Source organism: Xiphophorus hellerii, chromosome 19, assembly GCF_003331165.1.
Source record: "Xiphophorus hellerii strain 12219 chromosome 19, Xiphophorus_hellerii-4.1, whole genome shotgun sequence".
Classification (NCBI taxonomy): domain Eukaryota; kingdom Metazoa; phylum Chordata; class Actinopteri; order Cyprinodontiformes; family Poeciliidae; genus Xiphophorus; species Xiphophorus hellerii.
The window spans coordinates 14,139,823-14,164,388 of NC_045690.1; the positions used below are offsets into that span (position 1 = coordinate 14,139,823).

General features: G+C 38.7%; 2 long non-coding RNA genes across 2 annotated transcripts in view; one reads left to right on the forward strand and one right to left on the reverse strand.

The window, feature by feature from the left end:
- The first annotated feature begins 921 nt into the window (after positions 1-921).
- LOC116709360 (uncharacterized) lies at positions 922-2,980 on the forward strand. Its single transcript, XR_004336854.1, has 2 exons — positions 922-1,194; positions 2,392-2,980. It is a non-coding gene; the product is annotated as an uncharacterized LOC116709360 (long non-coding RNA).
- A 6,734-nt stretch (positions 2,981-9,714) lies between these two features.
- Positions 9,715-24,566, reverse strand: part of LOC116708421 (uncharacterized) — a 42,916-nt gene continuing 28,064 nt past the window's right edge. Inside the window, exons 3-4 of the long non-coding RNA XR_004336684.1 lie at positions 13,724-13,904; positions 9,715-13,251 (exon numbers count right to left, since the gene is read on the reverse strand). This is a non-coding gene — a long non-coding RNA (uncharacterized LOC116708421). The remainder of the gene's footprint in view (positions 13,252-13,723; positions 13,905-24,566) is intronic.

The window sequence follows — 24,566 nt, forward strand, 5'->3', positions numbered from 1 at the left end:
TCTGTTTTCTACAGTATGGATTTGCATACACAAAGAACTTAACCTTAGGTGATGAACTGCCAATGATTCCTCAGAAGAACTGCAAAAACATTAATCTTCTTCTGGAGTTTGCTAAAAAGTGCCACTAAAATAAGTTCCTTTACACAGCCTGTATGTGTTGCTTCAACTTGAAGTTTTTTTTTTTAAAGCTAAACTCCAATTTTGTTAAAACAATGAAGTAAAGTGCTAAACTCAGTGCTGAAATAATTTATTTTGCAATGACAATGGAATATTTTGAACTGTGAACTATGCAAAGCTCCTCCCCTCTCATACAATCTTGTTTTCATGATCATCACTGAAGTGAGTAAAAGAACAGAAGTGTGAGAGATGCAGGTCGCATCTCATCAAACTTAGTGTGCGTTTGTTCCTGCGTGCTGTTTTTCCTCTGACATGTTGTTTATCACAATGCAGAACTCTTATTATATATTTAAAGGACCTTTGAAATGATTATGAGGTTTTGGCCCATGAGCCTCGGCGTGGAGGAAAACAAAAAGAAGAGAGCGTGAGAGCATAAGGCAGAACAGGGAGAGGGGGAAGGAGAACAGGAGGAGGGAGGCACAGAAAGCGTCTCCAGAGCAAAACAAAAGAAGAACAAACAAATGCCTCCTTTTTACAGAAACAAGATAATAGAAGAGGAGGAGGAAGACAGAGGAATCCGAGGTGTGTGTGTGTGTGTGTGTGTATTTTAGCATTTCTCACCTAGTATGGACCATTTTTCCAACAAATGCTATATTGTGAGGCCCACTGATGCTTATGAGGCCCATAAGACCCCATAAGAAGAAGTGATGTTTTTGGGTGAGGTTTAGGACAAGGTACGACGAGTTTAAGTTAGATATGGTCAGCATATGATATGCTGGTAATAGTTAGGCTTTGGATAAGTGTCTGGGATAAGCTATACAAATAAATAAAAAATTAATGGAAGTCAATGCAAAGTCTTTCTATCTGCACAAAGTCCTTGTGCAGATAGAAAGATATGTTTGCGTGTGGGGGTGGGTGTGTGTGTGTCAGTGAGAGAGAGAGAAGAAGAAAGAAGGAGAATTGTTGTTGTCGCTGGCTGTTGTCGGCACACATCGTCACTTCTTCTCTTTCAAACAGCATTTGAAGATGCAGGAATAACACACCCAGCGAAAGTTTAAGGAGGGAGACCAATGGAAAGTAGGGGGAGGGCTTGAAGTGCCTGGTCTGGGTGACACATCCTAGTGCTATATGTTTAAGAAAAATGATTAATTATAGAGAAACAACAGACAGAGGGGACGTGGTGATCAGAGAGGAGGAAACCTAGTGAGCCAAAGGTGTTTAGAGGCCAAGAATCTCTCACTTTCACCTCCCATTCACTGTCTCTGCTATTCAGTTCCAGGAATAGTTTAGAAAAGATACATTTTGTGTAAATTCAGGCAGAGTTGTGTTGCCCCCATCATGACTGTCATTTTTTTTTCTGAATTATTTTTACTGTATAGTGGATCAGCTTCAAGTGAGATCAATAAAATTACTTGATTAAAAAAATCACTTGGACATTTATTCAGTTGATTTTGAATATTGTATATTAAAATACAATATACTCTCTTTTTGAATTTTGTATGTTGTCGCTGTGCATATATAGGTTCTCGGTGAGTAACTTTCTTCGACTTTAAAATATACTTTAGGATAACTGAACTGCTGAATTGACCTCAGGACGTTGTGACTGAGTGTGTGTGCATGATTAATAGGTGTGTGTGTGTGTCTGTGTTACCATGTGATAGAGCCAATGTTACCATCTTATTTCACTAGAGCCAGCATTAACCATTTTCGCGACCATGTGTGAGCTTTCATCGACATTCACTTTAAAGAACTGCTGTTTTTTTTTAGGAGCTTTGAAGCGTCTAGAAAGTTTAAGTTTCTCTTTTGTGTTTCTATATTTCATTTTTCCATCTGTGGATGAGTGTTCTAGCTCTCAGCCTTGCCCTGACAAACCAACTATGCCTGGCGGTAGCTCTGGCTATAATTCAGGGCAGGACTTAACAGCTGGCTGCCTGACAGGAGAGCTGCCAAACGCTGGCACTGAGCGGCAGGCTGCTAAACCCTTGCACATTTTTAATTAGACCCTCACAGCCATGTCTTTGAGCCATCATAAACATACAGACGACACGCAAAGCATCATTTGTTCTCTCATATTTGCTTACAAAATACTTTGTCACCTAAAAGTTTTTTAGTGTGTCAAGCCTGATGGGCATTTCTTTCTATTTTTGTATTATTAAGATAACAAAAATAAAAAAATTGAAAAATACAACCGTATGCAATAAAAAATCAATACGAAGTTACTATAATAATCTCTAAATGAACTAACAGTTTTCCTCTCCTGCTTTGTGTGTGCAGCAGAATGTACGCCTCCCACTTCTCAGGAGATAAAACAGCAGGCTGTAAATCATCTCATCATTGTCCTGACCTGCAGTGAGGAGCTTTCACAGACTCACACGTCCAGCATGAGGCCTGTCCAGCTCCACACGCTGAAACCTTAGGGCCGCCATGAGGGCCGGGAATGTGAAGGAAGCCCAGGAAACAATAGGAAGAGTGTTTATCGGAGCGAGGGCACCATGTGCAGGAGGGATTACCACAGAATTATGACTGCAAGACGCCTCGCCATCTGGGCACACAGTGCAGTAAAGGCACAACGTAATGAGTCTGCAGGAAAATAACGGCCGATGAAAAGGACAAATGTGAGCTGGGAGCTTTTATCCATGTCAGATAAAACTGGTGGGGTATATTTAGGCTTGGCATGTTAATGGGACCTTCAGGAGTTGCATTTAAATGTAGAGTAACAGGGATCGGTCTATTCAGTCTAAAACTGTGATATAATTCTGAGTAAGTTTAACACCTGTATTTTCTGCATAAATTAAAAAAAAAATGTAACAGTAGGAAAATGTTTTGTTTTCCAGCAGATTAAAATGAACTATTTTTAATATTAGTTGCAAGTTATATTCTTAGAATAACTGCATCAATTATGGGATCATGACCTGACATGGTCTATAACTATAACTATAAGCTTGTTTGTTTGGGATTATCTGAAGACCCTTTCTTTCTCCAAACTTTGGTCAATTTCCTTTTGGTTGCACTCCCATACTCCCAGTGGTATCGGAGAAAGATCCATTTATTTCTAATGTCCCTGTTGTCCCATATTTCATCCGTTGCAGTTGAAGCCTTGTCTGTTTTTTTTTTGTTGTTGTTTTTGTAATGTATCTTGTAAAGATACATTCCTGAGTGAGTTTTTTATTCTAACTGATACCTTTGTACAATGGAATTTTTTTTAAATTGATTACCCTTATGGCAAACTACGACTTTAGCTGAAGATGCAGATGAACAAATCCTTCCTGGACAATTGGAACTTCATAACAGATCATCCATGTTTCATATAGCTGATGGCAGGTGTGGAATAGAAAGAAACTGAATGTTTAAAAAGATTTAAAATAAATCTTCTTTTAGCTTAAAATTTATTCATGAAACAACAGCATTTTATTTTTTGCACAAAAACTAGGCTTTTGATGGCATTGATATTTAGATTGATACTCTCAATACTGTCAAATATGGAAAACCCTAGCTCTTGTTCTTACTGTATATTTCTGTTCAACTTGATATGGTACTATTTCCTTTAGTGTAAAATAAGACTTCATACAAAACACCCACTTCACCATCAACACACACATATAAGTGCACGCCCATTGCCTTGGTTCCTGCTAGCTTGAGTATGCCGTTGGCCTTGGATCAAAAAAAGACTGCAATTCTGGATGACATATAACCCATCTGGTTCCTGAGTGGAGTAGAGAGGAGGTGACCCCTGGACCACAGTGCAAGAGCTTCAAGAAAGGGCTAAGGGTCTTGGCATCCCACTGCACTGTATGTCAAACTGTTTGTGCCGCTGCCATCAGGCAAGCGGTACAGGAATATACGGACTACAACAAATAGACTGAGAAACAGCTTCTTCCCCACAGCCGTCAGAGCCATTACTCCCTGCCGCCCCCCCCTCCCACACATATCATAACCTTGCAGTCACACATACATATCCCCCACCCCCCACAGCCATATTGTTCTGCACTTTGCACTGTCACATCATCTGTACTTTGCCATAATTGGACCTGCTGCTACTTCTTTGGTGTGGTTGAGTGCCTTTAGTTAATTTAGTTGTATATATTGTTATTATTATTATTGTGTGTTTGCTTATTTATACTGTATATATTTGACCTTTTGCACGGGAGCTGCAATGGAAATTTCGTTGAATTCTGTTCAATGACAATAAATGCTATCTATCTATCTATCTATCTATCTATCTATCTATCTATCTATCTATCTATCTATCTATCTATCTATCTATCTATCTATCTATCTATCTATCTATCTATCTATCTATCTATCTATCTATCTATCTATCTATCTATCTATCTATCTATCTATCTATCTATCTAAACAGAAGTAGTTACTGGCTGGTGGATGGTCACGTCTGGCTGTGATCACATCTGGACACCAGAGAAAGGGACAAAGGCTGAACAAAGAAGACTTCTGGCCAGCTAAACAGACAGGACTTAAAGTCAAAAATAAATTCCTGAGTGAGTTTAAGAAGGAGATTTCCAACCATGTGCCATCCAGACTCAAGGGTCAGTGGGTTTTTATTCCAGGATAAGACCACATCAGCTTCTATCCCTTCCTTACAGTCTCAGACAATTAAATTGATTTGTTGTCAGAAATCAAACATAATAATTATTTTGAATACATTTTATTTTCAGAGCAAATCATCCCTCTGCACTATTGCTCTACTATCTTCTATCACTGTGCATCATAGAGATTATAGATCATATAGAAACAATGCAGTTTCAATTAGAAATAAAGTCTTACATGAAAAAATTCTCCCTTGATACTTTTTTGGTCTAAGACATGTCAGACAAAGTGAACAGAGCAGAAGCGCTAAAGTCAAACTATGAACTTAGCCTTAGAGGTTCAAGCAACTTTTTTAGATCCAAACTGAGAGTAAGTACAAATGGGTTTGACTGACACTTCCTTATACATTGCTAAGGTGGTCTTTAATGTCAGTGACAACTGCACCTTGGAGGTCCTTTTGCGTGCAGTTAGGGTTCTTTGCCCCTTCCGCTGCTATTTCAAGACAGTTATCCTTGCAGATCTAAAGCAGATAAGAAGGGGATAGTTGCAGGCTTGCCACGGCCAGACTCAGTTAGACTTGAGAGGCATTTGGCATCAAGCCCAGATGGAGACTGTAATCACTGCAGGCCTTCAAAAAGGAGTGTATAGGAAGGGGGAATGGATAAAGAGATGGATAGATGATTGAGTCTGGGATCACATCAGCCTGAAGCAGGAACTGAAATACTCTGCCTGCCTCTTTTTATGGTGACAACAAAAGCACAGATGTCAGTTTTCAGCCTGTTGGTGGTGCAGTTAACCCAAATGACACTACACAACGCACACAAGCACAGAGATTTCCAACACACATTTATTTGTCTAAAATTGATTTAGACTCTTATTATTAATATCGTCATACCAATTAAGCATATATGATACGTTTTAGTCCAAGTCATATTATCTAACTTGAAATGTTGAAGCCTTTTCTCCTTTATTGACCAGCTGTTATTAGTCAGTGTCCCAGCAAAGAGGAAATATTTTAACTGAAGACAAGATTTTCAGTCTTGTGTGGGCAAGTTTGTAACTATATTTACAAAATGCAGCCATGCATGTGCTGCACAATTTAGTAGTGTGTGGAGGGGAGGCAGGTGTAAGTCCGTAAGGCCAGAGCTCAGGTTGGCAGACAGCTAACACAGAGAGAAAGAGTCTGCGGGGCAGAGTGCAGATGATAATCAGATCGAGAAAGGATCTTAAGCAATCACACTCACACACACAGTTTTTAGTATGATCTGTGTGTACACCTGGTCACTCTGTCGCTCTGTTCCTTTGTCTCCCCTTCAACATAATTTCCATCCTCATTTCCTCACCATGTTAAGATGCTTATTTTCTATCTTTGGATCTGCAAGTCATCCTTAAACCTTTTACCACGGCTCTCACCCCATGGACTAATCATATTCCATAAATATTTAAAAAGTGAAGAAATCTGCTGGAGGTTACCTTATCTGGAGCTCCGATGATAATCATCTTAACCAGGGCCATTATGATTTTAATTACCTGTCTTTGATTTCCTAACTCAGCAGACTTGTTATTCCTGGCCCTGAGGTATACGGCAGGTTAAAAGGGTCTCTGGGATTAGCTCCCCTTGGATAATTGAGTCCATGTCAAAATGTATATTTATCCTCGGAGAAGTGCTTAAACTTTAAATCTCCAGATCCCTTTTCTTCAACCACTCAGAGTGACGTTTCAGACCCAACTCTGGAAGATGCCACCAACTGCTGGCTTCTTTTGTCAAGCGGTGGATAGAAATAACATCAAGCATGCTTTTTTCAACTTTTAAAGGTTGGACAAGATATCGCTTCACTTTGAAATAAAAATATTATTTTTAATTTGTGATAGTGGACATTTGGTTCTATTGTGTTAATGTGACAAATTACATTAATCAAATGGACTTGATTATTGATAATTATTAGTGTGACCAGTTCAATAAAAGAAAGGATTTTTGTTGATTTGCAATTTTTGGGTTATACAAGTGAGTGTTTACGCAATTCCAGTGTCTGACAGCTGAAACTTTACCCAAAATGGGTCATCAACAAAAACACAAACAAAGCAACAAATCTACCAAAATATGTCTGGAAAAAAAGTAAAAATGTATGTTGCAATGGCCTAGTCAAAGTTCAAACTTCGACATGACTAAAATGCCAGAAAAAAGTTGTGCAGAAATAAATGGAAAACTCAATGAACTGAATCAACATTAGGAAGAAGATTAGATTAAAGTTTCTCCCCAATGATGTGAGAGAGGAATAAAGTCAGGAAACAACAAGGTAGAAAACTGATTTGCAGATTTCTGCATTATTCAACCATTTCTCGTAAATTTGTAGCTGTGTTTACTTGAAACTACGTGTACTTGAAAGCCTATTCAATCATCTTATCAGCAAGGTCATTCAATCAGTTTTGTTTGTTTTGAAACTAATGGCATGTGGGCTTCTCTAGAAACTATTGTAATGATGTACAACTGATAGTTTGACATTTTGCTAAGTGATTTGATTAGATTTTTCAATCCTTTAGGTTGTACTTAGCAGATTATTGCATTTACACACAGACACATTATCCACCTGGTGGCTGTGTGCATGTTTACAGTGATGTTGGAGGCAGGCAACATATTTCTGTTTGCTGCAGGCCATCAGTGCTGCTGCTGTTGCTGCCAAAGCATGCAGCCCTGCAGACAGCCAAACCTCATTGTGAATAAAGAGGAACATGTTGTCTGGAAAGTGCTGATCTGGCTGTGTCTGAAACCTTCCCAACACCCACCCTTCTCCAAACCCCTCACACCCCACCTTTAAATCTGCTTTAAAATGGCAAGGAAGTGACAAACTGACTGGTGCTAACAAGAGGCCATAATTAACTGCAATGGAGAAAGCACAACACACACTCATAAATACATGCAGTGGACACACACGTGCACACACCCACAAATGTTCAGATATGAGAGGGTAATACACAAACTGTCTATGGTCACATGGGAGTTCTAACAGGGGCCCATCCAAGGCCTCATATGGGCACACACATGCAAACAGACTGGCACAGGGTTTTAATAATCATGTCTGGAAAAATTAACTTTGAATCCAGAGCTTTTCATGTTTGCCCACATGCTCAACAGGCCCCTTCCATCTTTACTGCCAGCTTTTTAAGTGTCTTCTGGCAGCCCAGCACTCGCCAGCTACTTACGCACAAACCAGTTCATGACTCACAGCACCCGCAAAATTAACATACTTACTCTGAACTAAAACGATGCAACACTAAACACCAAAATATGTTCAAACATTTTGGACATATGGGCACAATTCGTCATGAAGACGATGGAAATGCATGGTTCAAGTCTACTCTACATCCCCTGAACCAGAACCAAGCATTGCGAAGCAGCATTCAGGTTTAATGCTCTAACAATCTGGAACAAATGTCCAAAAAACTGCAAAAAAGCCAAAGCGATAAGTTCCTTTACATCAAGGCTAAAATCCCACCTGCTAAGAGCTGCCTTTGTTTCATAATAATAGAAATATTGATCAGTACTTTTGTGATGTATCTTTGATGATGGTAATTCTTGATGATTTTGATGATTTGATTAGCTTCATTATTAGATTTTCAGAAGTACACTTCTATTTGAAAGTGTTTGGAACTACATAATGGGTAACTTTAGTACTCCTACACCAAAGGGTTGTGGGGTTTGGCTTAGTGATGTTGCCAACAGTAGAAATGTGGGTCATTTATTGCATTCCAGAAGGTTGTGTGAGGTCTGGTCAGAACGTGGATTATACTCCCAACAGTGGATTGCGGCTGAGGGTCCCCATGCTTCCACTCCGAGGTGTTAAGTTAATGTTGCTCACAGTTTCATGGATTGGGCAAATAAAATCCCAGATTGGTGAATTCATTGTTGTAAAACGTATGTTAGTTGGTGTTGTGAATGCAAAAGGTTTCTATTCTATGCGAACTGAAAAACATAATGTGAAGTGTAAGGCTTCCATTCATGAGCTGTCACATGTGCTAGTTCAAGTAAAGTCAGACAGTAAGCTGCAGACTGAGTTGCACCTCATATATATTCTCTAAGCAGAAGATATGCTATACACACAAAACAATTTCTCATTATCTATGTGCACAGGTAGCTGTGAACCTGTTAAATATTCCATGTTTTCTTTCCATCTTACACTTTGGACCTCACATGGCACACCTCCCTGAAGACCACTCAAATTTCACCTAATGGCTTGCGCACACACACACACCCACACGCCCAGACACACACAATACATTTGCCAAACAAACACACACAGCTGTCACTCTAAGACCCCATCCAAACTAGCACCTCTTCTTCCTTGTGATTATGGAGAGTGTTTTGGCAGAAGGCGCCGGCCTAATCGCCATTTAGCTGATTCCAGTGAGGGGATATTTGGGGAAAAGTTGGTGGCGAAGTGCTTTCATGCAGGCTGCCAGTGATGGAGAGCCCCGGCTGCCTTCCATCTCCTGAATGAGGAGCAAATTATTCCAAATCATTTGGGAGCAAGAGGAAGAAGCAACCCCTTTTATTTTTTGGATGCATTAACAATGTTTTCACTGGCTTTGTTGGTGGCATCAGAAAGGTGGGCCCTGCCAGAGATTAGCTGGATAAATTGCCTAATTGATCCATTCACTTTTTAACTGATGCTTTATTAAGAGGCTCTGGAGTAACAATAGGAGGTGGGAAAAGTCTCTCTAAAGCTGCTTTGGCTGCACATGCAAGCACACAGAAACAAACAAATCATTTGTTTCTTCCATGAAAGAGCAGGGCAAAGAAATTGAAGCATCATCTGAGGTATCCCTGTCTGCATAGATCCACAGGATTCATGAAATAAAAAATGAAAGGAACAGGGGGGTTATCCAAACCATACCATCGTATAAGATCAAGCATAATTATGAAGTGGAAATCGTTTCTTTTAACAAACAAAAATCTGAAAAGTGTGGGATATATTTGTATTAACCCTATTTCAATATGATACCTCTAAATGAAATCCATTGAAACCAGTTTTCAGAAACTAGTTCTGAAAATACTTGATAGGTAATTATTTTATTGCTTCAATTATATGAAACTCAGTGTAAATACAACCTCTTAGTGATTACATCAGTGGTCAGCTAGAGAACATGAATGAAAAGAAAACCTTACAAAGAAAATGAAAACAGAACAGAAAGGTCAGAGGTAAAGCAGTGGCAGAGTTAGAAGACAATAACTTAATGGTGTGAATGTCTCACAAAAGTCTTACCCACTGTATGAGAAAGGTAAGAGCATGTTACAACTGCAAACCTTAAGATTTTCCTAAACTGTCAGAGAGACTCATTGTAACTTCAGAGAACCAACAGAGATCTACAGATCAGATAGGAAAATTTGTCAACAGGACACATTTTTGTTCTTTAAGGAATCTTCATCCAGAAGAAAGTCCTTGGGAAACTGTAAAAAGTTGCACTTAGCCACAATCTATATAGGAAACACAACATCTTGGATAAACCAAATTGAAACTCTTTTTTACTTTTACAAACAAAATATTTTGTGTGGCTGAAAGATGTCTTTGTATCACTCTAAACACAGTCTCCCTGTGGTGTTACATAGTGTTGGCAGCATGATGCTATATAGATGGTTCTATCCAGAACCAAGGATATGGAAGATGGATGAAGTTAAATCGAAGAAAACCATTGTAGAAAACCTTGACTGCAAAGGACTTGAAGCTGAGATGTCAATTCACCTCCCAGCAATGCAAAAACAGTGAAAACACATTCTGAGATAAATTTTGTTTAAATCAAAGAATATTCATGCTCTAGAATGGTCTAGTCAAATTTCATACTAAAATGCAATTGAGAATCTTTGGAAAATCTTTATTATGACAGTTCACAGACCTTCTGCATCCAATCTGACTGAGTTATTTTCCCGAGAAGAATATTTTAAGTCAAATTAGCTTAAGAATGAAAGCAATGGTGACTACAAATGTCAACTAAAGAAGTGAATACTTTTCCAAGGGACTATATTTGGTATCTTATTTCTGAGTGATAGTGATAGAGTGATAGATCTGATATGGTGGCAAAGTAGCTGAACTGACAGTTCTCCATTTATGATTCCATCTACAATCACACCATCACCTGTGGACCTCAACTATGAATTATAAACAAAATCCTGGAAGCAAGAAGCTGAAAAAGGCTTTAGCTTTTGGGTGGATGGCAATGTCATAGAAATGAGGTTAAAAACTGAAAGCAGGGGTACTTCTCCACATGAAGCAGAAGAATGGATGCATCATTAATTTGTTAGCTTTTATTCTGTGGTAATGTTGCTTTCAGCTGACAGCATGACAGTAGACATTGTCAGTGTGGCTGTAGAGCATAGCAGGAAGAGTTCTGGGGGTTTTATTCTCATGCCTGACACTCTTACATTTACTCTGTCCTGTTAAACCTCAGACAAAGACTTGTTTCATGTCTTCTGAATGTCCCTTGCCTTGTCGTTGTCCTCCTCCCTTCACTTCTAGCTCATCTTGATGGAAGAAGCACTTTCAGCTCTGTCATTATTGAACAAAAATCTATGTCTGCAACACTGTCAATTAAGAATCAGTTCTTATGTACATGACAGAGTGTTCAAGATGGCAAAAAAGCAATTAGTCATGTGTTTTTGAAAAAAAAAAGTTACCTGCTGTCATATTAAAGTTGTGGTATTCTTCTCAATTCTTTGCCACAAAAAAAATGAAGTCCCCCTTAATTAATATGACCCTTTGACAGATAAAAAGTTCTGATTTAACTTCCTGTGACTTTCCAGGAGAGATATTATTTGAAATTGACTTTGAGCTTTATACAATATTTTAATGTCATTCCCTCATCAAAAATCATGCACTTTTGATTCTTTCAGGCATGTTTTAGAAATTATTGAATCTCCCAAGGCCGCCATTCAGAGATGCTTGGAGCTTGAGTTCCCAGTCGAACTTCTGCCTCATTAAGCACCTCACCAACACAGCTCCACCAAACTAGTGGCAGCAGCAATTAGCAAAATAGCTAGTGCTCAGTCCAACACTCCTAGAACTAGCTGTAAGTGGCATAATGGAGGAGCACTGTTGTCATGATCTGATAAAGGGGAAGTGTTGGAAAGAATGGGAACTTATTAAGGAGACAGGCCTTTTTTGAGGTGTCAAATTAGACAGTCAGTTTTCTTTTACGCAATCTTTTGATGTGTACAGCATTTTTATAACAACTTAAGATGACATAGATACTTGATTGTGCTACAAAATGGCGCCACGTATCTGGAAAACACAAAATACCACCACCTTTGTTCCACTAATATCTGTGTAAAACCTTCATAAAACTGTTGCTTAGAATCAGTACTTTCCATGTGCACACAGAAACAGAAATTATATTAAAAGTTGCAGAAAAAAATCGTTAGAATACCAGACAGAAAGAATTAAGTATGAAAAAAATGTGTCCCCACACAACCTTCTTAGTTCATCTCTGTTATTGTCCTCTTCCATCTTCACTTTTTGCTATGATTCACGTTTAAAAGCTTTTGCATGTTGATGCTGAATAGTGTGTGGGTGGGTATTAAAACAGCTGAACTGGAACTCCTTTAACAAATTCCAAGTTGAAATGCAATTCCTAACTCTCCTAAACCAGTGGTGGGGTTGGATCAGGTTATGGTATCTGAAGAGCTCTGCTGAGTTGGTGCAGTTTGGCTGCCCAATTTGGCAGAAGAAGAACCCAGGATTCTTGGTTTCCTAACTTTATGGAATCTGATGGTGACACCCACTTCAATCTGGATCCTATTAAAGGACTGAGCTCACGAGGATTCTCAAATAAAAGACCAAAATCTGAGTGTGTGAAAATCCCAGTAAATCAGTAGTTTCTGAAATACTCAGACCAGCACCAACAACCACACAATGTTCAAAGTAAATCTCCTGTCTCCAAAATTATGAAGCTCAGTTTAAACTTCAGAATTGTCAAGTCGTTTTGAAAGGCAGCAACTCAATGTTTGGATATATTGCAATCACAACAATGCATCCAATTACATGGTCGCAACTCAAATAAGCAATTAGGTTTATCTATCTAACAGAATGGCCAACAAGTGTATTTTTATTTAAGGTAATGCAAACATTTCAACACCAATAAAACAGTGACTGCACTTTATTTTGCAAGAAAAACAAAATCTTTCTTTTTTTATTTAACCACCATTTTTCTTTATTAAGTGTGTGATACAGATACAACCCTTTAGATCGTTGTGTCAAAATAGCTATTTTATAGTTTTATTTATCTGCGCTCATCTGCTCACTTAACTAATTTTTCAGTTTTATTTCTCTCTGACAAAGACCACAGCTTGATTCCCTGATTTGGCCACCATATCCTCCATGTGTAGTGTTTAGGGCATAAACCTCTGGTGAATCACCAATCACTTTGTGCTGGTTTTGTGAAACTATTCAGGGGGAATTGAACGGATAGGGGGAAGGTCAGAGTCCATCCTTTCATCTGTCTTTCTGTCCCTCCAAGCTGTTCTCCGCTGCCGTCAGTGTCCACTGACTGACGTCTTCACTCAGCGGTCAGATCCTGGGAGCCATGCCGCAACAACACCACCTGATACACAACCAATACAACAACAGTAACTAAATAAACATTGGGGCAGAGTGATGGCCAAACCTGAAGCTCCCCTATCAGCCATTCATTCCTCCATCTATCCCTACATCCAGCCCGACCTCCTTCAGCATTGACTTTGGTCTGGTCACTCTTTCCCGGCAGTCAAACTGACAGCTGCCCCTCTTTGTTTGGAAGGAAAGTCAGGCTAATCTGCAGGCTAAAGTCATCAACAGTCCGATTGATTGTGAGCTGCCTCTGTGACGAGTTGACTGCACAGTGGAGCAGTTAAGATGCAGAACAGGGAGCACTTTGCTGGAGAAATGCCTCTAAACCTTTTTGTCTATGGATTTTTATCTGATGGACATCTAAATAGAAGTGACAGAGGCCAAATGTTCAGCCACTTCTCTGCACTATTTCATACTTATTTCTTCTTTACAATGTATTTTTGGCTTTTTCAGAATGCTTAACTCACCATTTCTTTAAAATCTTCACTCATTTAGTCTTAATCTCTCCTGGTAGGTTGAAAGAAACTCCTTTTGACCCCAACTTCCAGTGGTTTAATTTTGCAGCCCAACAGGATGTCTCCGAAATGTTGAGATCAGAGGTTCCACTGTGCGTTCAGTCTCAGAAGTCGTCACCCTGAGACAGCCTTTCTGTGGAGGGAAAGTGTTTGCTAATTAGTGCATAGGTCAGCATGCAACAGAATATTTTTGGCCAGTGGAATATGCCTGTACTTTGATCAAGGGAGACTATTCTGATTGAACGAATCATTTGGCTCCAGGCAGCAGAACTTCCTGGGGACACAGGAGCTTCGAACGGGCAGCTGCAGGGTTAATATTATGATGTTAAAGGGAATTAGCTGATGCCTCAGACCAAGACGGCTTAAACTCTTTCACATAACATACTCTCAGACCTTCAGTTCCTTTGATTTATTCCCACAGATGCAGATAAGAACACTGCTAATGGCAAAATCAGTGTTGAGGAGCTGACTTCATGACTTTATGGACTCAAAGAGTCAATCAAATTGCACTGAGGAAAGCTTGAAATATGTTCTGGTGATTCAGATAAATATTATACACAATAGGGTACCACATGGTTGCAAAAATCAAATATTTTACCTTTGGGGAATTTCTGTCTCTGACTTATTTTAAGCACTTAAATAAACATTTCAGCCCTTGTTTCTTGTAATTCAGTAAGAACATTACATCCCTATCTGGTGTAGAAAACCTGCTTTTAGTGAGTAATGTTTCAGCAGCACCTTCCTGTCATGTTTTTAGATATATTTTAGCAGTTTTTGATACTCTGTGTGGACATACCTCAATACTGCTGTTACACCTGAATTTCCCTAGTGTGAGAAGCTATTTCTATTCTATTCTATTCTATTCTATTCTATTCTTATACAGTTAGCATTGTAAGCACATACAATTTGATCAACTTTTTAAGTGGGCATGTTAAAAAATTGCCACAACTGAAAAGTATAAATCAAGAATGAACACTTTTTAGAGAGTTGAGTTTAATTTCATTGCTCATACTCAGGCCTGACTATTGCCTATTTAAATACACATAGGACCTGATCTGGATGGCTTTCTTTCCTTTTATTGAAAGAATGAATAATTTTAAAACTTATTTTTATTATTTACACTGCTTATTTTTGTTTGTACCTTAAAAAAATTCAGTGAAAAAGAAAAGAAAAATAGAATAATTGTGGAAGATTTTTTTTTTTTTACAGCCTAATTTTCCAGGTAATATAACTCTTACAACAAAGTACTGGACATATTAGACTTTATTATTTGGTAGTTGTGTACTCCATTTTACTACAATTTGATCAACTCAGTGTCCCTCATCTCGCACAAAATCTTGTTAGGGAACATTATGTGAACTTGCACCTTCCTAAATGAATAAGATAGTTTTTTTTAAGTTCTTGTAACACTTTGAGTTTTTATTTGGTGGTCAAGTTCTCCAAAATATTTTCCTTAATGGGTGACTTAGGATGAAATCAATAGATCATTTCCATTTGTTTGTGGTTAAAATACAAAGAATGTAAATATTTAGATATCTGATTCAATCAGTTTGGTGTGTGGGCTTGTCTGAGCTCTGAGGTTGGCCATTGTGAAGTCTCTAATCGGGTAAAAACCTGGTTATCAAGGAGATTTCATCCTAATTTTTAAGTGATTGTGTCTGAGAAAACAGAGTCAGTTTGTAGCTGGTCTAATTCCCGCAATAGTCTGTCATTCTTTGACTTTTCGATCCTCCTCCCTTTGCACTGGCCTGTGGGAGCAATCGGCTGTGTGATAGCATTTGGAGGCATGGCGGAATCAGGCAGCAGGCTGCTCGAGTTACCCTGCAGCTGTCTGCACGATGGAGGGAAAGGCCCCGAAAGCAGGAACAAGCTGAACGCTTTGTGCTGACATTTCTGATGCTGGAGGGAGGCCGAGGCGGTTTGACAGAGGCCCACTGGGCTGATGAGCTGCTCCTGCTAATGCAAAAGACCCTCCACTGCCATTTTCACTTTTCTGTATGGAGTTTGACACTGAAGCACCGCTTCTGATGGTGATAAAATACTGTCCATGCTGTTACCAGTGACTCATAACATAATGGTCCTATGTATGAAGTTTTATGGGCATGATTCACAGCCTGTGGCAGGAAAGGGTTGCTTTAGTACAAGAAAGCAACTGATGATGTTGCTTCAAAGAGCAACACTGATACAGAAATCAGGTGAAGGTTGAGTCATCCATTTAACCTTACAAACAAAAAGATTTTTGATTAAATTACTGTGCTCTAGCATACATAGGCATTGTGAAAACCGATTTATGTTATATAAGTACAATTTCACTATATTTTTTTTTCCAGAGGTCACGAGTTTAGTGTTGCATAGGCAGACATCTATGACAGGTTGTAAATGGTAAATGATTCCTCTTAGACTGAACCTACCAAGATTCAGAGCATTAAAAAACACAAAAGGTTTAAAGAGTTAGCAAAGAGGATTTCCACTGTAGGAATCAAAAGCAATGCTTTTTTAAGCTCAGCCATGCATGCCAGCTTTATTGAGCAGGACAATGAAGGTATGATGCAACATGATACATGAGTAGAGATGACACTGATTATGAGGGAAAATAAGAATCAGAAACAGAACATGTTTCCAATTATTTCACAGTGGATGTTTTTTGAAGGTTATCCCAGAAGAGTTTAATCTCAACCCAAGACTTTGGGAAGATGCTACATCACTGACCAGTGTCTCTACTTTCTGTGCTGAAGCTTGGTGGTGCCATATATTTAGTCTATAAACGTAGACTTAAAGACAGACATTTAAAAGGCCTGGACTCCTAAAGCTTAACAAAAACTCATCCTGCAGATAGTAAGAGAACCCAAACAAAATCTGAAGTTCTCGGGGGTGGATTGTTGATTGTTTAAAATTATAACTGATTGTTGCATCACTTTTAGGGATGTAAAGATGTGAAAATGTAGTATACATGATTACCATAAAAGAGATTTATTCCAAAGATTGTTATTTGAGTCTAAAACTCTGTATTTAATCATATTCAATTTTTTTTCTTATGATGCCAACTATTTTGTTAAGTGCACCAGTCCCTGCAGCAAAACATTTTTGAAACATGATGCTGCCACCCCCGTAAAATACATCTGCGAGTTTTGCTCTTAGTGTATCAATGTTCCTCCATTTTCCAAATGTCATCATTGATAAACACTTCTTTCGTGTCTTCATCAGATCGTTTTAGCTGGTATTAGAAGTTGGTAAATAGTCCCAACATTAGATTTGTTAAAATGTTGAAGAGACAGCCTGGACATTGTGTTTATCTGACAATTGTGAGGTGTTTTTTTTTTGCAGGGCACAAGTTATGTAACCAGTGCCTTTCATTTGTAGTAAGCACACATGTTTCATTGGCCAATGCAATGGCTAAATGGCTGTTTGGTGAACAATGTTTTGGATTTTCCCAGTTTTCTGAGCTGAGGTTGTCCAAGAGCTGCTTCTGCCTGCAGCTCTGCTACTATTATCATCTAAAAATGCTGCACCTCTCAGCCAAAGATTAGTGGCTCTCCTCCAGGTATTCATGCTTTTCATTACCATATGGAAACACTTCTCTTCATCCCACGACCTCCTTATTCCTCCAGCAGCTCCCCTACCCCCCGTCATACACACGTCCCCTCCTTCCTTCTCCTTCCCTGCTCCTCTTTATAGATTACTGGCATGAAGAGTTGAAGCTGGCTTCAGATCTGTGCAGCTAACCCACAGTGGCTCTGTTTTGCCTGTCTTATTGCCTGCCCGTCTGCCTGCTCTGCGCTCAGCAGGAGGCCCCGCAGTCTTTAATGAAAGTCATGAGGGAGGAAGAGACAGAAGAGGAGGAGGATGAGGAGGGAATGGAAATTTGGCAAGCAAGTGCATGCTAAATGCTAGGAGTGCACAGGTTTGTCTCAGTGCTAAAAAGATTCAACTTTATAAAAAAGGATGTATGTGAGAATCAGTTTCATCATACAGCAACATATAGGTAAGGAGATTTATTTGATTGTGAAACTGTGGAAATACACATCTTTTTTTATTATTACACTGCAGCCATGTTTAGTTTTTGGCAGTTTACACCGAGTAAAGTTTCATTACTGATGACTTCAGCTTTTCTTTCTGTTTGATGATTTATTTTTATGTACTTCCTCCACAATCACACAGTCAGCAACACAATCAATATAACTAAAAGGAGGAGAGTTGTTCATATTTTGAAAGGTAAAATTAAATTCTGTCGCCATGTTCTCCTGCCACACAGGAACAAGCGTGGAGGAGTGGACAGGGACATTGATTTTTTCCTCCGAGCAAAAGAAAATTGATAGAAACAAAAGGAGGAAAATGCCTTTATTCCAGAGTAAGAAAAAAATGTTTGGCAATTACAGAAGGCTTGCAGATCAACCTGCTGTCATCACAATAAGGTTTAGAAAACAAAGACCTCCAGTTACCTAAACTTGTTTTAAAATTCCAGAATTATGTCAGAAGGATAATCTGTAAACAGAATTAAACACTTTTAGCCCAAAAATGTATGTACATAATTTGGTAGAATTTAGAAAACCATGTATGTTCACATTTGTGATGATGGAATAAAAATGTTTTTTCATCTTATGCCTCCCAAATAACCACCTGACTGGTAGATAGTGTTTACCAGGTAGTATTTGATATTTGAACCTCCAAAATGACAGTCTTGGCTCAATTTCTCCAACAGAAGGCCTGGGGCCTTTTATTTACCCTTTCGTATATAAACTTGTGGTTTAACCTAGTTTGTCTCAGTTCCAGAGGTTTTTAAGATGTTAATTACTGTTTGAAATTTATATGAACACACATTTCCTTTGTATGAATTACATTTTCTTTACCATTTTAATGAGAGGCTAAAATAAATGGGTTTCTATGTCACATATTTCACCTCAGGGAAACATAGTGTTGGACTCTTATTGTCATCTTCAAGGACTGTTATTAAAACGAAAGACCTAAACATAACAGTACAAAGGTTGACACATGCAGGTGATATGGTTTTAGAATTAATAAATTGAGGAACTTATAGACTTACATAACAGGATAAATAGCAAGTAAACAGTGGAACCCAGCAGTAAATGTGAGAAAACAGAGCGCTTAAATACAAAGGAGGAAGACTTCTTGAACAATAAGTCAATGGGTCTTAATTAGCAGAATGTGAAACACAAGTGGCGCAAGAGATTTTTGCCTTTAATTTATTATTATTTTTTATTTTTTTTATTTATCTCATTGCTTTTTTTACTTGTTATATTTTATATTTGGTGCAGCATCTTGGTCAATATTTTTTGTTGAGGAAATTATTAATTTTTGTCATCATCATCATACTGATAATCAAACAAAGAGGTGGTGGAGTAACAGTATTGGGCTGTTTTGATTTCACAGGACCTGGACAACCAGCTGTACTTTAACCGAACCATAAATTCAGTCAAAATATTGTGAATGAAAATGTCCGGCAAACATTTTATGACCTTATGCTAGTTATGCAGTAGGATATCAACTAGTGAACCTCTGAATGGAGCAAATGCAATATGGTTTTGAAGTAATCTAGTCAGAGTGTAACTTGAATCCATTTGAGAAACAGTTGAATGACCTGAAACAAGCTATTCATGCTTGAAACCCTCCAATGTGACTGAATTAAAACAATTCTGCAAAAGAACAGAGGGACAAAATTCCTTCTCACTTTCAAAAGCAAAAAGAGTTGGAGCTTACTGATCAGTTCTCAGCTTTGTTTTAAAAATATTTATGGACTTCAATGTGACTCTGTGTCTTCAGAGACAAAAGTGAACACAACACCGTAGTGAACAACAAACACAGCCGAGTCATGTTTCAAGCCTCTTGGTCAGGCTGAACGGGCTAAGATGTCATCCAAGTGTTCACCACCTACATCTCAAATAATTTTACACAGTTAAAAAAAATGAGCATGACACATCAAACCACCAACAGAAGATAAAATAACAATGAAGAACAAAAAAAATATATTGACTTGTGAATATATGGAGCATATACTGTATATCTCAAACTAAGTTCCATGAGGGCTGGTTTCCACCAACTACTTCAGGACATCTGACTCAAATAATTAGCTCATTAGCAGAACACAGTATACCTTGACTGCATGCTAAAGAGGTGATTTAGCCCTTTGATTTGGGTATGTATGATGAAGGAGACATATAGAAGTTGAAGCACATCAGCCCTTGTCAGGTTGACAGATATCTAGCAACAGCCACTTGGAGGAAATATGGCTTTTTGTTTTGTGTTATATCATGATAAAGACATAAAAATATTAGTCTCCAAGAAGCTCACACAATAAAGCTGAATATGGATCAGTGGGCTCTAATTTTTTTTTGGCCCTTGATGTGGAAATATGTTTAATCTAAAACGAAGAAATCTGTAATGGAGTATACATTGAACACACTATGTGCAAATAAAAGCAGAAATCATTTACCTAAAGTAAATTTCACACCTAAAAAGGAGACACTAGCTGCTGTAAATCCATCCTCATTTTTGAAAGATATGTCAATGAAGCAGAGCGATTCAGATTATAATAAAGAATTCCACTATAAGATAAAAAAAACAACAACTTTCAGAATCTTTACATTTGAGCACTTCTGTTTCTTCTTAAAGCTCCATTCATAATAACACTCCATAAGTACAGGCTGTTTAACAAACTGTAAACGTCTCTCCTCCTGCAGCGCTTGAGCCCAGCTTTAATAAAGGTGAGATAAAAACTCTGCCATACACTCCTGCTCTTCATAAAATGTCTGGAGGGCAGAGAGCGATAAAGTGGCGGGGTGGGCTTGTACCTCCGGCCTTATTAATTGGCTGGGCCACTGGGGCCCCCGGGGCCGAGGCTGTTACCTGTGTGAAGAGAGGCGATTAATGCCTCCCCTTTGACCGAGCCCGGCACTCAGCCCGGCTCTGCTGAGACGCTCTCTAATTAATCCACTCTTACTGTTGTAATAGGCTCCTCCTCAGGGGAGCGCTCGGCCTTGACTATAAGCTCCCCCCTTCTCCCCCCCATTCAAATATGATTTCTCCTTTTCATGGTAAACAACAGGCTCCCTCATGGGACGGACAGAGATGAAGGAGGACGGATTTAAAAGATGCAAGTACCGGCGAGTAGCAGGATGGGGAAGAATATTCTGTAAGGGATCTGCTGACTGATACTCGCTGATGCTGATTACAGCAACACTTTCATACTCTAAGACGTGGACTAAAGTGACTTTACACATCACAGCTCTGTCTCTGTTCGCATAAAGGTTAAGATGTTGTACGAAAGGACAAACTCTCCAGGGATGATGACATGCTGCCTTCAACTACTCTGACATTTTTACCATAATGCCTCACAACTCAACAGAAAATACAGAGTGCAATTATCTTGACAGTGGCCATTGGTTTTGCTAGAGTGCGTGCATATGTCTCTGTAGGCTTTTGCAATTCACACAAGAAGTTATAATGGTGGCAAATATTACAGAACGTCTCAGGTAAACTGTGATGTCAGCAGCTCCGAAGTAAAAATTGTTAAAGAGTGGGATTTTTCTGAAGACAAATTTGTCCCAAGAGGAAGTGTATTCTGTTCCAGTATTCTTGAAATTCATTGTACAAAAACCCAGAAAAAAAGTTCAACAATTTGGTTAGAAAAGTTTTATGGTTTTTAGTCAACAATTATTTTGCATTTCAGGCTGCAATGCTTTCAATTAAGTGGAGCTCCAGTTTAACTTTGCTCACATTAATTATCTCAACAAGTAGAGGGCTCTTTAAAATAATTAATACAAACTAAACTTTACAACAACATACCACAATACCACCACAAACATTAATGTATTATATTAAGTATTATGTAATACACCAACACAAAGCAGGGTATATTGAAATGAGAAGAAATATGTGGTTTTGAAACTTTAAAAAATTGTATTTGAAGGCATTTGTGTTTACACTCATTTACTCTGATACTCCTAAATAAATTCCATTGTAACCTCCTCCAATCAGATGTTTTCTAATTGATAGAGTCCAACTATGTGCCAATATAAATTCAGCTTTTCTGTGAAGAATTCGGGAGAACCCCAAAGAAAGGATTCATCTGAGTAGCTCCCAATGGTTGTCCAAAAACCTTTTTATTTTAAGCACAAAATTAATTCAGACATTTTCTCCACTTGATCAGAGCTGGATTATGCGAGCAGTATTATCTACACGTGAACAAAATGATAGCATGTTCCTTGTTTTATCCTACAATGATAAAGATTTAATTATCTCTTTATTGTGACATTTGTCATAATAAACTGTCTTGAAAATGAAACTAAATATACCTGCAGAGCTGCTCATGTTGTGAATGAAATTAAGAAACATCATAAGATGCCTACTGACCTCCAATCTCAGTGTTCTAGGAACCAAGTGTGCACTCCATGCACATGTGAATACTGGATTTATGTTTGATTTCACAACTTTGCAGAATGAGGTTGCCTGTTGAACTCTTTCACAAATGATAACAATAAAACTAGAAAAGTGTGATATTCATTTCATGCATATTCAAAACTTACCTGCTAGGTGTCATTGCAATAATAAGCACTAAGCTGCTCGTCTCTATAGGCCTTGCATACTGATGGCGCGCGCCTTGCTCAGAAACAGCTTGAATCCAGAGTCACATATACAGCTCACTAATGAGAAAACAATAGGGGAGCCTCGGCTCAGTCTCGCGCCTTTTTCCTCACACATTTCCATATACTTTCTCTAGTCTCTTCCCCTTTTTCTCCTGCAAATGTTCTTGTTACTCTCTTCACACTCTGTCCTCCTGTACAGTGCAGTGTGAGCATGTCTCTCTATGTGGGAGGTTGGGTGAGAATTCCCCTGAGCTCTGGTCTGGAGATGGAGACGCTGACGGTCTCACCTATCAAAGCCTCAGGCAGGGGTTCCACACACCCATGTAACTGATATTATTTCTATTTGATGATTAAGCCACAAGACCAACTGTGGCTGCTGCAGCATTTTTCGTTCAGGGAGGAAGGTTTTCTTGGGCTGCCGTGGAGACGGTAAAGCAAGTTGCTGGTCTTTATAATGTGTTACCCAAAGGGAAAATCAAGCAATGATACGCACTCAGTGGTCTTTTGGAAATAAGTACAGCCCTAACTGCTCCTCAATTTTTCCATCTATAGCAAAGAGCATGTAACAAATTTGTCAGACCAATGTGTGCTGCATTTGCAAACAGTGTTCATATCTGGGTCAGTTTCTCCTGTTTAACCACATGGTGCAGCTGCATTACCAACATTCAGATGGAGAAAAAGATTAAATGTATTCTTCCAGTTTGCAGAGGTGCATAGTTTCAAGGCCTGATTTTAAGTACAAAATCCACCATAAGAGTTTTTTGCACATGCAGAGGGTGAATAGAATTTACCTTAAAATAACTTTAAAATATATGTTATGTAATTTAATTGCTCTTTAAATGTTTCAGAAATGCTTTCTGAACTGATCATCTATCACAACTGCAAGTTAAAAAACATTGATTGAGAGTATAACTTGTTTTCAGAATTAGATTTTATTTAATGGACAGCAAATATGGCAGGACAGTGACAGTTGGGTGCATGGACTGTGCATGTTCTCCCTGTGGATGAGTGGGTTCTCTCTTTTTACTCTGGTTTCCACCCAGACTCACGACTCTTATGTCAACTGACTACTCTAATACTGCCCCTAGGTATGACTTTGTGTAAAACAGACATAGGGCTCAATCCTGCCCAAAACCTTTAAACGTCAGCAAAATATTTACAGGACAAACTTTTTTTTTTTTTTTGCTAAAATCTCATAGAACACCGAATTAAAGGGATTGACTCTCATTCTAGATTTCAATTGATGTTCTAGGCTTGAAGACACCAAGGTTGGGACCCTTAAGTTTCCAAACGTGACACTTTTCTTTCCATGACTACACCTTAGGATCCTGTCAGTGAATGCTGCAAACAGGCTGTGGAGAATTAATCCATTCTCCATGCTAAGTTCTTGATGTATGAGACTGAAGAAGAATCAGTGAATTGAATTCACGAATTCCATTTATTAATACCAAAATTGGTCCATTTCGCATGCCAGGAGTTAGCAGGACAAAATGGCAACAAGCAACACTTGGTAACTTCCTTTGTTAGCTTCTGTTTAAGTGGTGCCCTAAAGAGGGTTTTCCTGAAAAACTCTGGTTACAGATTTTCAAGTAAAATGTCTGTGAAGGGTTTCCCTTCTAGACTCATGACCTCTCTGACCCCTTTTCAGTTACATGAATATGGATCAGCATCATCGTGTAGTTAGATACAAAGTAGCATCTAACATATCATAAAATGTAAACCTTCCGAACCAGTGCAACTATTACAACTTAATGATGGAGTTCAAGATGTGGAAGGTTATGGTCAGTTGAGGAGGTGCTCATAACTCATTTCAGTCTCTATCCAACAAAGATCACTCCATTATCAAACAGTGTGTGTTACAACCTGCAAGGTCACACAAGAGTCCATTTTTTGGCAACTAAAGAGTAGTTGTGTCCAGGGATGCAAAGATAAAGTAACGAGACCATGAAGGTTTGTTTTTCAACTTTAAGATTTGACTATCATCTTTAGCATTGTATGGCCAGTAGTATATTAAACATATTTCTCATTCTGATAGCTTCTGATATTTTTTCAAAATTATGTGCAGGACTGATCAGGACTTATCTGATATATTTTGTGCAGCACAAACTGTTTTAATCAGAGAACTAAGGTGCTTTAGGAGCTCCGCGTCCCTGCGCTCTGCTCCCCCAGCCGCGGCCAGCTGCCACTGTGACGAG